This window comes from Colobus angolensis, unplaced genomic scaffold, assembly GCF_000951035.1.
Source record: "Colobus angolensis palliatus isolate OR3802 unplaced genomic scaffold, Cang.pa_1.0 Scaffold308, whole genome shotgun sequence".
Lineage (NCBI taxonomy): Eukaryota > Metazoa > Chordata > Mammalia > Primates > Cercopithecidae > Colobus > Colobus angolensis.
Window position 1 is genome coordinate 893,469 of NW_012116355.1, and position 12,339 is coordinate 905,807.

A 12,339-nucleotide genomic window follows, 5' to 3' on the forward strand; every position below is an offset into this window, starting at 1 on the left:
AACTGTGAAGCTACTAAAAGGAAACATTGGGGAAACTCTACAGGACATTGGTCTGGGCAAAGATTTCTTGAGTAATACCCCAAAAACATAGGCAACCAAAGCAAAAAGTGACAAATGGGATCACATCAAGTTAAAAAGCTTCTTCACAGCAAAGTAAACATCCTTCCGAATGGCCTTGGTGCTAAAGTTGGTATGCAGCCTGCACCATTCCAGTTCCTAGGTATGGGCTTAGGATCAAAGGTTGCTATCATTCCAAAGTCTTCACACACACAATGCAAGATGAAATGGGCCACCCAGAGATGATCTCCCATGCTGATTCCTTCACAGGGTTCAATTTGAAATTCCTACTGGGCAGGCATGACCTCAACATTAGTCCCTGCAATCCTGACTCCAGCATACAAGCAGGCCTGGTAATGAGCTTCCACGATGTCTCTGCCATAGGTTCTGTCTGCTCCCACACTGCAGTGATATGGACCGTGAGGCCCCGGGAAGCCGTTGGAAGGCCAACCAAAGGGGTGCCCATTTGTCCCCATGAGGGTATATTCCTGCTCCATGCCAAACCAAGGGTGCTGGTTGCTCACCATGTCAATTATCCATTTACAGGTGTGCCTCAAATTGGTCTCTGCAGGCTTTCAATTGTAGTTGAAAACTTCACACAATACCAGCTTGTTAGGGTCCTTACAGAAGGGGTCCTTAAACACAGCAGCAGGAACGAGATACATGTCACGGTTGGAGCCTTCAGACTGTAAAGTACTAGAGGCATTGAAATTCCCCTCAGGCAACTCTTCCACACACTTGGGCTAACTATCCATGGTCAGGGTCTTGCAGTGCAGTCCTTCTCCAGTACCATCGATCCAGATATACATGACCTAGACTTTCTCCCCCTGAGGCAGGGACACGTACACCTGCTTGATGCCTTTATTTAAGTGGGAACATGCTGAGGTGGTCATGGTGGAAGTATTCTGGGTGCTGGGCAGATGGGCGGGTAAAGGTAGGCCGCGAGAGCGAGGTGAGGAGAGGAGGCCGCTGTGCTGCTCACATGCTCCGCTCTTCTCCCCCTCTTGACTCTCCCCCCATGATTTTTGTTCACACTTTTGAATGCTCTAATATTCAAGAGCTTCTAAGTTTTTTCTCAAACTATTCAGTGACATTCAAAAATTTTCAAACTTATGGAACAATTTGCATAAGAAACAAGGACATTTCTTTCTGCAATATTATTGTCCTTGTACATGGCAAGTGTGTATTTCTCTTTGAAAAATTATCTTTTTAAGTTGCATAGTGTGTAATAGTGGAGATAATGCTCCCACACACTCTCTGAACTAAGATTTAATGAAACATTTTTACTTTCTCCAAAAAAAACACAAACAAACCACATACTTATCAAGAAAAGTCTGAATAACACTTACCTTCTCATAGTATAACTTGTGATAGACATGAACATCTTTTCTATGTCTTTGCAAATCGTCATACTCCTTTCTAAGTTTTGATTATCTTCTAACATTTCATCCTTTGTACTCTCAATGTTATGACATATCTCTGAGAGTTACTTTAATGTTAAGTTTTTGCTGGCATCACTTCCTCTAACATGAGGTCATCCTTTCCTCATTTATGTTTATAAGATGATTGTCTTCAAAGTAAACAATCAACAAAGTGAAGAGATCATCCACTGAATGGGAGAAAATATTTGCAAACTATCAATCTGATGAGGGATTAATAACTTGAATATATAAGGAATTCAATTCAACAGGAAAAAAATCTAATAATTTTTTTTTTTGAGATGGAGTTTTGCTCTTGTTGCCCAGGCTGGACTGCAGTATTGTCATAACACTATTCATAGTGATAGAGGATTGTATTAGTTCATTCTCATGCTGCTATGAAGAAATACCCAAAACTGGGTACTTTATAAGAGGTTTAATTGACTCACACTCTACATGGCTGGGGAGGCCTCAGAAAACTTACAATCATGGCGGAAGGCACCTCTTCACAGGGCAGCAGGAGCGAAAATGAGTGCCAAACAAAGGGGGAAGCCCTTTATAAAACCACCTGATCTTGTGAGAACTCAGTCACTATCATGAGAACAGCACTGGGGTTGGTGGTGGGGTGGGGTCGGGGGTACCGCTTGCATGATTCTGTTATCTCCACCTGGTCCCGCCCCTGACATGTGGGGATTATTACAATTCAAGGTGAGATTTCGGTGGGGACACAGAGCCAAACCACATCAAGGATCCCACCCCTAAGAGGACAAATCCAATCATCAAATCTTAAGCTCCTTTCTGCACAAATCACCACAATTCTGTTTCTCAAAGAATCTTTCCACCTCCATGGTTCCTAGTCACTGTATCCCAGATGATCCTTACCTTCTGATCCATAAAAGAAATGTCCACATCTTCCATGTCTGGACTTACCTGTTCTCTGACTGCAATGGAAACAGGTGATACCTGCCTCTGATCTTCTTTACTTTGTGAACCCTTTAAATTCCCCTCTTGGCATTTCTAGCCTTGATACTTCTGTGCAGGTTTTGGTTCTGCCTACTGTTTTGGCGTTAATGTTTCTTGTTCAAAATATGAAACGAGAACTACCTACTTCAATTTTCATTCAAGGATGAAAAAAAAAAGGCCAACCTGCCAACATGGACTAGTGACAAACAATATGCCTTGTAAAGAAAACAGAACTGTCATCCCTGAAGACTTGGAAAGACATGCCGCTGAAAATGCTTTGACTAGACAAAGTAGACACACATGTTAGGAACTATGATATCTGCTTAATGTGTTTTCAATAAAAGAAATGTGCCTGGAGAAACCCCATCTCTACAAAAAAATACAAAAATTTAGCAGGGCATGGTGGTGCACACCTGTAGTCCCAGCTACTTGGGGGGCTGAGGCAGGAGGATAGCTTGAGCCCAGGAGGTTGAGGCTGCAGTGAGCTGTGATTGTGCCACTACACTCCAGCCTGGGTGACAAAGTACCACCCTCTCTCAAAAAAAAAGAAAAAAGAAATGTGTCAACATGGGCAATATAGTGAGACCTATCTCTACAATATCGTGAGACCTGTCTCTACCAAAAAAAAAAAAAAAAAAAAAAAAATTAGCCAGGCATGGTGGCATGCACCTGTAGTCCCAGGTACTCAGGGGGCTAAGACAGGACGATCCCTTGAACTTAGGAAGTTGAGGCTGCAGTGAGACATGATCGCACCACTGCACTTCAGCCTAGGTAACAGAGCAAGATCTTGTCTATCAAAAAAAACAAACAAAAAAAAAAGAAAAAGAAAAAGAAAAAGAAAACAAAGGAGAAAAAGGAAAAAAGAAAGGCAGGTGATCACAGGAGGACATTTAGATGATTGGAAAAGACTAGAAACCCAAATGTGATGTAAATAGAGATTAGAGATGAAGGGACTGTTAGCTGAAAAAGAATAGATTTCAATGAAACAAAAGTTGTATAAGAAGCAGAACTGACATGAGATTCATGGCAAAATGAGATTCCTGTTGTATAAGGATAAATTAAGAAGTACTTCCAGACTGTAAAAACAAAAACAAAACTAAAACTCCAAAGTAGACATTATAAGAGAAGATGATAGATATAGAGAGCAAAGGACGAAAATCAAATGTTGGAATAAAAGACTTTTATTATAGGAACGGGGAGCAAAACCAACAAAAAAGAAGTAATAATGCAAGGTATAAGAGAAGAAAATGTTCCTGAGTGGAAAAAAAGAGCTTAGATTATATATTAAAGGAACTTACTGTTTTCCAGCAAACTTAACTTTTAATAAATGCTATATCTACCTATATCCTGTTGAGACTTACATTTCCAGGTAAATTTAATCACATTAATTTACCCTGCTATAATGACATAAAAATATTTTTTTAAGAGGAAAAAAACCCATGATATTAAAGAAAATGGGAGAGCAAATGGAGGAAGAGGGAGATGACAGTAGATAAAAATTGCCAACAAAATTTTGGAAGCTGAAAAACAGACTAGTACTAATTGATTTAGGAGACCTGAGAAAGGAAAAGGCTAAATGCCTGTGGAGTGACTATAAAAGAATAAAGCCAAATAACTCTAAAGGCTCAGGATTTGGTGGCAGCTATCTCGGAAAGTGGGGTTGAAAGTATGAGAATGGACACCTAAATCGCTTCTTCCGCTCCTCACAAACTTTTAACACTCCTTCTCCCACAAAAGGACAAAGCCTAAAGGTTTATGCTCTAGAAGAAAAATTAATGCAGAGAGACCCTGGACTCACCTGGACCAGGCACAGCTAAGGGTGAGGGTACTGTAGTGAAAGCTGAATGCTCCTTGTTCCCTTTACCTGCTGTACTCTGAGAATACCAGAGCCAGACCTATACCTTCTAGGCAGGAGATTGGAGGAGTCTTTTCTACCGCAAAATCCACAAAACCTGAATTATTCACTCTGGCTCTGTGTCAGGGTTTGCTGAACCCTGGTTTAGGCCATAGAAATTAAAGGGTTTTTGAAAACTAAACTTTGCTAAGTTTAATTTTAGAATTCCTTAATTAGTTCTCTTTACATTTTCTGAAGTTTGTGGATAATAAAATGATAGAGTTTCTAAGTAAAAGATAATGATTTTGCAGAGTTCTTTAATAATGAATTCTGTGAAATGTATTCTCCTATCAATAGAGTTAAGTTGAATTTTCCAGGATGGGAAAATGAAGTCAAGCAATTTCCTCCCATGTTAGGGCATGGTTTTCTTGAATTCATTCCTGTTTGGGGAGGTCACTGAGAGTCCATATATGTAAATTTATAACTTTACTAAATTTGGGTAATTCTCAGCCATTATATCATCACATATATTTTGCACACCAATCTTTTTCTCCTCTCCTGGAATTCCACTGACATGAATTTTATCTTTTTGGTATTGTCCCAAAAGTCCTCATGATTGCACTCATCTTTTTTTTTCCAATTTTTTTCTCTGTTTTTCAGATTGGAAATTTCTGTTGGTCCAAATTCAAGTTCATGGATTGGTCAGTCATTTTCATTCTGCTCTCAACTGTGCCCAGTAAATATTTTATTTCAGATGCTGTATTTCTCAGTTTTAAATTTCTAATAGGTTCCTTTTTATAATTTATATTTCTTTGCTTAGAGCTTCTATATTTCTATTGATTTCAATAGTGTTTACTTTTACCTTCTGGAAGAAGCATATAATAGTTGTTTTAAGGTATTTGTCTAATAATGTCAACATCTTGGGGTTGACATCTATTGATTATTTTTTCCCTTAAGAATTGGTCACATTTTCTTAATTCTTAATAGGTTGAATCTTAGACATTTTGTGTACTAAATTGTGAGACTCTGGGCCTATTTAAGTCCTCTGCAGAATGTTGGTTGTTACTATTTTAGCTGGGAGTTAACCCTGTTAGGTTTGGATGGAAAGTTCTGTCACTTTCTGTGGGGAGCAGTTCCAAAGACTTCAGTTTTCAAAGTATTTGCTATGCTGTTTGGGTCTGCTCTTTGCATGCACTTCTTAGAGGTTAGTCTGGGACATAGGGGATGGGCTATACGGCAGTTCAGTTCTCAAAGCTTTTGCTATGCGGTTTTTCATGTGTTCTGAACATACACGGCTTAGGGGTGAGTATGGACTTGTGACAATGCACATGGAAGCTGGGGATCCCTTATCCCCCTCTCCTCTGTTGGATTTTCAATACATTCTTTGTTTCTCAGGAGCCCCTTTTTACCAGTCCTTTCGTAGAGAGTTGGGGTTTCCCCTAGAGTTGTGGCCACCATAATCATACAGTTCTGTGTGATTGGGTCTACTCTCAGGACAAGATCGTTAGAGAAAAGAGAGATAGAAAAATAACAGGAACTCTTCCATCCACCCACATACACTCTTCCTACCTCAGGGGCATTTTTTTTTCCCATTTCCTCCTTCCAAAGGAACAGGTTTTCTCTCAGGGTTCTGGTTTCTGTACCACTGCCAACGTGACAGCTCAGCTGTATGACCAGGGCTGGTCTTGGGCATGGTTTGGAAAGGACGAAAAGAGAAAAATAAAACCAAGGATTCTCCCTACACTCTCGAGCTTGCTTAGTCCATCTTTTCCAGACCTATGGCCATGAAAAATGGGATTTTCTCAGTTTTTGCTATCTGTTCCTGTCACATAGATCCCCAACTCAGGTTTCCTTTGAATCGAAATTGGTAGGTAAAGGAAGAAAACAACCCAGGAAACTCACTGCCTCCATTTGGATTGTTCTTCAGGCTTTGACTTCCTTCACAGCCAACTGCTACTTCTACTTCTCAGAGTTCTTAGATAGTTGTTTCTTGTATTTTTCCAGAATTTTTGTTACAATCAGTGGGGGAGATAGGCTGCAACTTGGCTAGACATGGGCTGGACAGTTTTTTTTTTTAATCTTAAATTTGATAAACAAAAGAGTTCACATAGCAGGCTTGAATTAACTGAAATTTGGAAAAATTCTAGACAAAACTAATTAGTTCTATTGTCCTTCCTTTTATGGGTTGAAGGAGCAAATCTCTATGGTACTTAATGGCCATTTTAGAAAACCCCATAGGCCAGGCACGGTGGCTCACGCCTGTAATCCCAGCACTTTGGGAGTCTGAGGTGGGTGGATCACGATATCTATCAGGAGTTCAAGACCAGCCAAGATGGTGAAACCCTGCCTCTATTAAAAATACAAAAAATTAGCCAGGCATGGTGGCAGGCACCTGTAGTCCCAGCTACTTGGGAGGCTGAGGCAGAGAACTGCTTGAACCTGGAAGGCGGAGGTTGCAGTGAGCCAACATCATGCCACTGCACTCTAGCCTAGGAGACAGAGAAAGACTCTGTCTCAAAAAAAAGAAAGAAAGAAAGAAAGAAAGAAAGAAAAGAAAACCCTATAAATAGAGTTTATTCATAAAAGACACCTTTACAGTTCTTTTTAAAATATGACTTTTGGATAGGCAAAATCAAGAATAGTTAGTAATTAGACAAAATAGGCTGGGCATGGTTGCTGATGCCTGTAATCCCAGCACTTTTGGAGGCCAAGGTGGGAGGATCAGTTGATTTCAGGAGTTCAAGACCAGTTTGAGCAACATAATGAGATCTCGTCTTTACTAAAAATAAAAAAAAAAATTAGTCAGGTGTGATGGTATGTGTTTATAGTCCCAGCTATTTGGGAAGCTGAGGCAGGAGGACTGCCTGAGCCTGGGAGATGGAGGCTGCAGTAAGCTATGATCCTGCCACTGCACTCCAGCCTGGGTGGCAGAGTTAGACTTTGTCTCAATAGAAAAAAAAAGAAGACAAGATACAAGTCATGTATATCTAAAGATAAGTAAGACATTACTTTCTATAGGGTAAACTAAAAGTTAGAGACTCTGAACCATAACAAAAGCTCTTAGTCTTTAAATCTATTTCTTTTTATCTCATAACTTAGTAACATAGACTACTATGTAAATAGGCTTTTAAGTGTTCACAAAAAGAAACCCTAATAGTTTAATAAAGATTTTAGACTTTAAAAACATTTACTTACATATTTTAATTGACAAATAGAAATTATATATGTTTATCATGTATGTTGTTTTGAAATACACATTATGAAATGGCTAATTTCAGCTAGTAACATTTGTATTACCTCACATACTTATTTTGTATGTATGTAGAGAGTACACTTAAAATCTACTCTCTTAGCAATTTTCAAGATCTTTTAGACATTTTTGGCTGCTTATCTGGACTAGTTATTCCTAGAATGTGCACATAATAACAGAATGACTTTTATTTCTAAGTTAATTTTTAATGTTTTCTGAGAGGGGGAAAAAGGAGGGAAAGGAACAGAACAAAACAGAGGAGATCCTCATCAGTATAGTGGTGAGTAAAAAAAAGAAGAGACAAAACTGGCTTCAGACAAATATGAATATTGTAGAAGGCTAATTATATTCCTTCTTCAAGGAGAGGAGAGAAAGCTTAGATGCAGGAAAATCCATTTTCACAGACAGATATACAACAGAGAGTTATTATACCTGGTTGAAACAGTAGCTCTGACCTTCCACGATTTTATAAGTGGTACAATAAAGCCAGCATTTATTAACTCCTGAAGTACAGAAATGAAGGAGGGGTGTCTTCTACATGAAACAAAACAATCACTCCATATTAATCAGGCAAGATGAAAAACCTCCTTAAAAGGATTTCTTCTCTTTATGTTCTAAGGTACCTCTCAAAGGAACAAAGTAGTCTCTGTAAACAGTTCACCAAAGTGTTTGGTGCAATTGCAAACTGTCCCTGGTAAAACTGTGACAGACAGACAGGCATACAAGTTAATGTTATAGTGAGAAACCACATAGGAATTGAGCTTTTGGCCTAGATGAGGCTCAGTTTGGGATGAGGCAGAACACGTGAAATGTCAATGGTCCATATGATGGTGCCTGTCCAGAGCTTGGCCAAAGGCCAGGCTGTCACTGATGACAGCTGACTAAACCTCCCAAGTTGGGCAGACAAAACTAAACAGTTAGTCCCCAAAGACACAAAGATAAGAGAAGAGCCAGGTATAGCGGTGTGCTCTTGCAGTCCCAGCTGTTTAGGAAGCTTGAGCCTAGGAGTTTGAGGACAGCCTAGTCAACATAATGAGACCCCATCTCTTAAAAAAGAAAAAAAAGGGGGCCGGGCGTAGTGGCTCACACCTGTAATCCCAGCACTTTGGGAGGCCGAGGTGGGCGGATCACAAGGTCAGGAGTTCCAGGCCAGCCTGACCAACATGGTGAAACCCCGTCTCTACTAAAAATACAAATAATTAGTGGGGTATGGTGGCAGGTGCCTGTAATCCCAGGAACTCGGGAGGCTGAAGCAGGAGAATTGCTTGAACCTGGGAGGTAGAGGTTGGAGTGAGCCGAGATCCTGCCACTGCCCTCTAGCCCGGGCGACGATGCAAGACTCAGTCTCAAAAAAAGAAAAAAAGAAAGAAAAAAAGGATGAGGTAAGATAAAATAAAATTGAGAAAGAAGTCCTTATAAGGATTTGAAGTGTTGACCTGAGACAAAGTCTGTCTGAAGGACACCATACTATGGAGGCTTTCTGAAGTTCTCAACCGCTTGTGTACCGGCTTGAGGGACTGTCTTATTGGATCTTTACCTGTCTTCTCCCTATAGATGTTTCCTGTTCCCTTTTCCCAGAGACATGCATGATTTGCTCCCTCATCTCCTACTGGTCTTTGCTCCAATGTCCTTTTCTCAGACCTCCCCTTGCCACCTATATAAAATCACAAATCTTGTTTATACTCCTGACTCGGTCTCTTCTCTATTTTTCTCCATTGCACTTATCACCATCTAACACACTACATATTTTCCTATTTGTTTGCTTTATCTCTCCTTCCATTAGAATGAAATCTCCCTGAAGGATTTTTTTTTTCTGTTTCTGTCTTAACTCGAACAATGCCTTTCACATAAACAAAGGTACCCAATTTAAATTTGTGGGATCAATGAATGAATTGTCTATGGCAGTGGCAGTGAAGACAAAAGCCTAAAATGGAGCCTAAAATATCCTTATAACAAGAAATGCCCCTTCCTCAATTACAAAACATTTGTTTCTGGGATATGTTATTAGTTCCATAAGTTAGAAGAGAAAACTTACAGAAGGTGAAAACTACTGTGAAGAGGCCGGGCGCGATGGCTCACGCCTGTAATCCCAGCACTTTGGGAGGCTGAGGCGGGCAGATCACGAGGTTGGGAGTTCAAGACCAGCCTGACCAACATGATGAAGCCCCCATCTCTACTAAAAATACAAAAATTAGCTGGGTGTGGTGATAGGCGCCTGTAATCCCAGCTACTTGGGAGGCTGAGGCAGAAGAATTGCTTGAACCTGGGAGGCAGAGGTTGCAGTGAGCCGAGATCATGCCACTGAACTTCAGCCTGGGTGACAGAGCAAGACCCTATCTTGGGGGAAAAAAACAACAAATAAACACATACACAAAAACAAAAAACTACAGCGAAGAAAGAAATCAAACTGGAAGGATAAGAAAAAGAGTAACTAAACAAAGACAATCCAAAAAGAGGATTAGATTGGATGAAAGACTGTACCAATGAAAAGAGATGGAGTGCAATGGATGAAAGAAAAGATGACATTTTGAAACACTAGCCTTTACTGATAAATGTTGTATTATAGGAAAGGAACATCTGTGATCTATGGGATAATCAATTATCAACTATGTAAAATATTAACTATATGAAACCACACTTTGTCTTCAGAGGAGAGGTTCCCCTTGTAGGTGGCAAAGGGGAAACATCCCTTCACCTTTAGAAGGTTATGAAAATCAACTGACAAAAAGCAGATTAATAGGTGAAAAGGCATACAAATTTATTAATGTGCATGAGGGAGGGGATTATTAATAATCAGAGTGATTATTACTGAATAACCCAGTGTGGTACAGAAACTTACATATCCTTTTTCATGGACAGTAGGAGATGAGGAATGTCAACAATTCCTTTGAGGGGCAGTAAGTCATTAGGGAGAATGAATGGACCCAGGAGTTGGGGGGCCTACGTTAAGGGAAGGTGAGAGGTAGAGCTACACAGGAACAAAGGTTGTCGTATGCAGATAAAGTTCCACAGGTGATCTCTTGGGGCTACCCTCAGAAGAACAGAAGAAAAATCTGGGCCAGAAAGGTGGCTCACACCTGTAGTCCTAGCCCTTTGGGAGGCCGAGGAGGGAGGATCCCTTGAGGCCAGGAGTTTGGGACCAGCCTGGGCAATATAGTAGACAACCTGTCTCTATGAAAATAAAATAAAAATTAGAGGGGTGGGGTGGTGCTCACCTGCAGTGAGCTATAATCACACCACTGCACTCTAGCCTGGGCAACAGCGCAAGAATCTTCTCTTTTTAAAAAAGTGTGTCTGGGTGTGGTAATGACACCCAATTTCTTCTCTTCTCCAGTGGTTGACCTCTCCTGGTTATTTGAATCTCTAGGGAGGGGATTTCAGACAATTACATTGCATTTCTTTTGGAAACAAAGTTACTTGTTTAGATAAGGAAATTCCAAGAGAATCCCTCTCTGCAGTTTGAGTCTGGGGAATAAAACAAAGGTAGGAGTTAGGGTTAGGGATCTTGATTCTGAGGCAGCTTCTTCTTTTTTTTTGAGATGGAGTCTCACTCTGTGGCCCAGGCTAGAGCGCAGTGGCGTGATCTCGGCTCACTGCAAACTCTGCCTCCTGGGTCCAAGCGATTCATCTGGATTCTAAGACAGCTTTTAAGGCTTCACCATGTCAAAGCATCAGGAAGGAAGCACCATGTCAAAGCACAATGAAACTTAAGATTCCTTAAATTCAGATTCCTTTCTGTTGACTCCAAATTTTTAGACAAAACGCATCTGTGTGAAGAGACCCCCAAACAGGCTTTGTGTGAGCAACGTGGCTGTTTATTTCACCTGAGTGCAGGCAGGCTGTCTGAAAAGAGAGTCAGTGAAGGGAGATAGGGGTGGGGCTGTTTTAAAGGATTTGGGTAGGTAAAGGAAAATTACAGTCAAAGGGGTATTGTTCTCTGGTGGGCAGGGATGGGGGGGTCACAAGGTGCTCAGTGGGGGAGCTTTTGAGCCAGGATGAGCTAGGAGAAGGAATTTCACAAGGTACTATCATCAGTGAAGGCAGAAACAGGCCATTTTCACTTTTTTTGTCATTCTTCAGTTACTTCAGGCCATCTGGATGTATATGTGCAGGTCACAGGGGATATGATGGCTTAGCTTGGGCTCAGAGGCCTGACACCTTTAACCACTTGTAAATTCAAGAATCTCTCAATCCATTATAACCTGTAAGATCTGCTTCAAGACATCCAGCCTTTTTGGGCTGAACCAATGTATACCCTTCAAGTATTGATTTATGACCTTGCCTGTAACTTCTGCCTCCCTAAAACGTATAAAACCAAATTGTAATCCAACTGAGGCAGGCTCACTTTCTCAGAACCCCTTGAGACTGTGTTACCCAGGCCATGGTCACTCATATTGACTCAGAATAAGCCTCTTTAAAATATTTTACAGAGTCTATTTTTTCCATTAACAGCCCCAACACCCTCAACAACTTCTCACTTCCTTCCCCCCTCCCTGTTTCTCCCCTCTAATCCTTCCTCTCTTTCCTTCTCAACCCTCAGGACTGCATGTGCACACACCCACAAAGACCAAAAAATCTGTGTAGAGAAATGCACCCACACAGACGTTTATACCTAGAAACACATATGGTCAGGTTCTGAAGACCCATCTCCACAGTTCATGTCCACGTGACACAGAGAAACACACCCATGAGGAGATATCCACAACCCCAGTTTCCACACGAAGACAAAATAAAATCTAAAACTCAGTTAATTAAGATCAAATATATACAAAATAAAATGCAGTCAGAGTAAAATAAATATTTCAGGAATCCTTCTG

The 12,339-nt window shown here is 40.6% G+C and overlaps 1 pseudogene; it reads right to left on the reverse strand.

Annotated features, from left to right (window-relative positions):
* Nucleotides 1–247: 247 nt before the first annotated feature.
* LOC105517800 lies at nt 248–1,068 on the reverse strand (annotated as a pseudogene).
* Between the last annotated feature and the right edge of the window lie 11,271 nt (nt 1,069–12,339).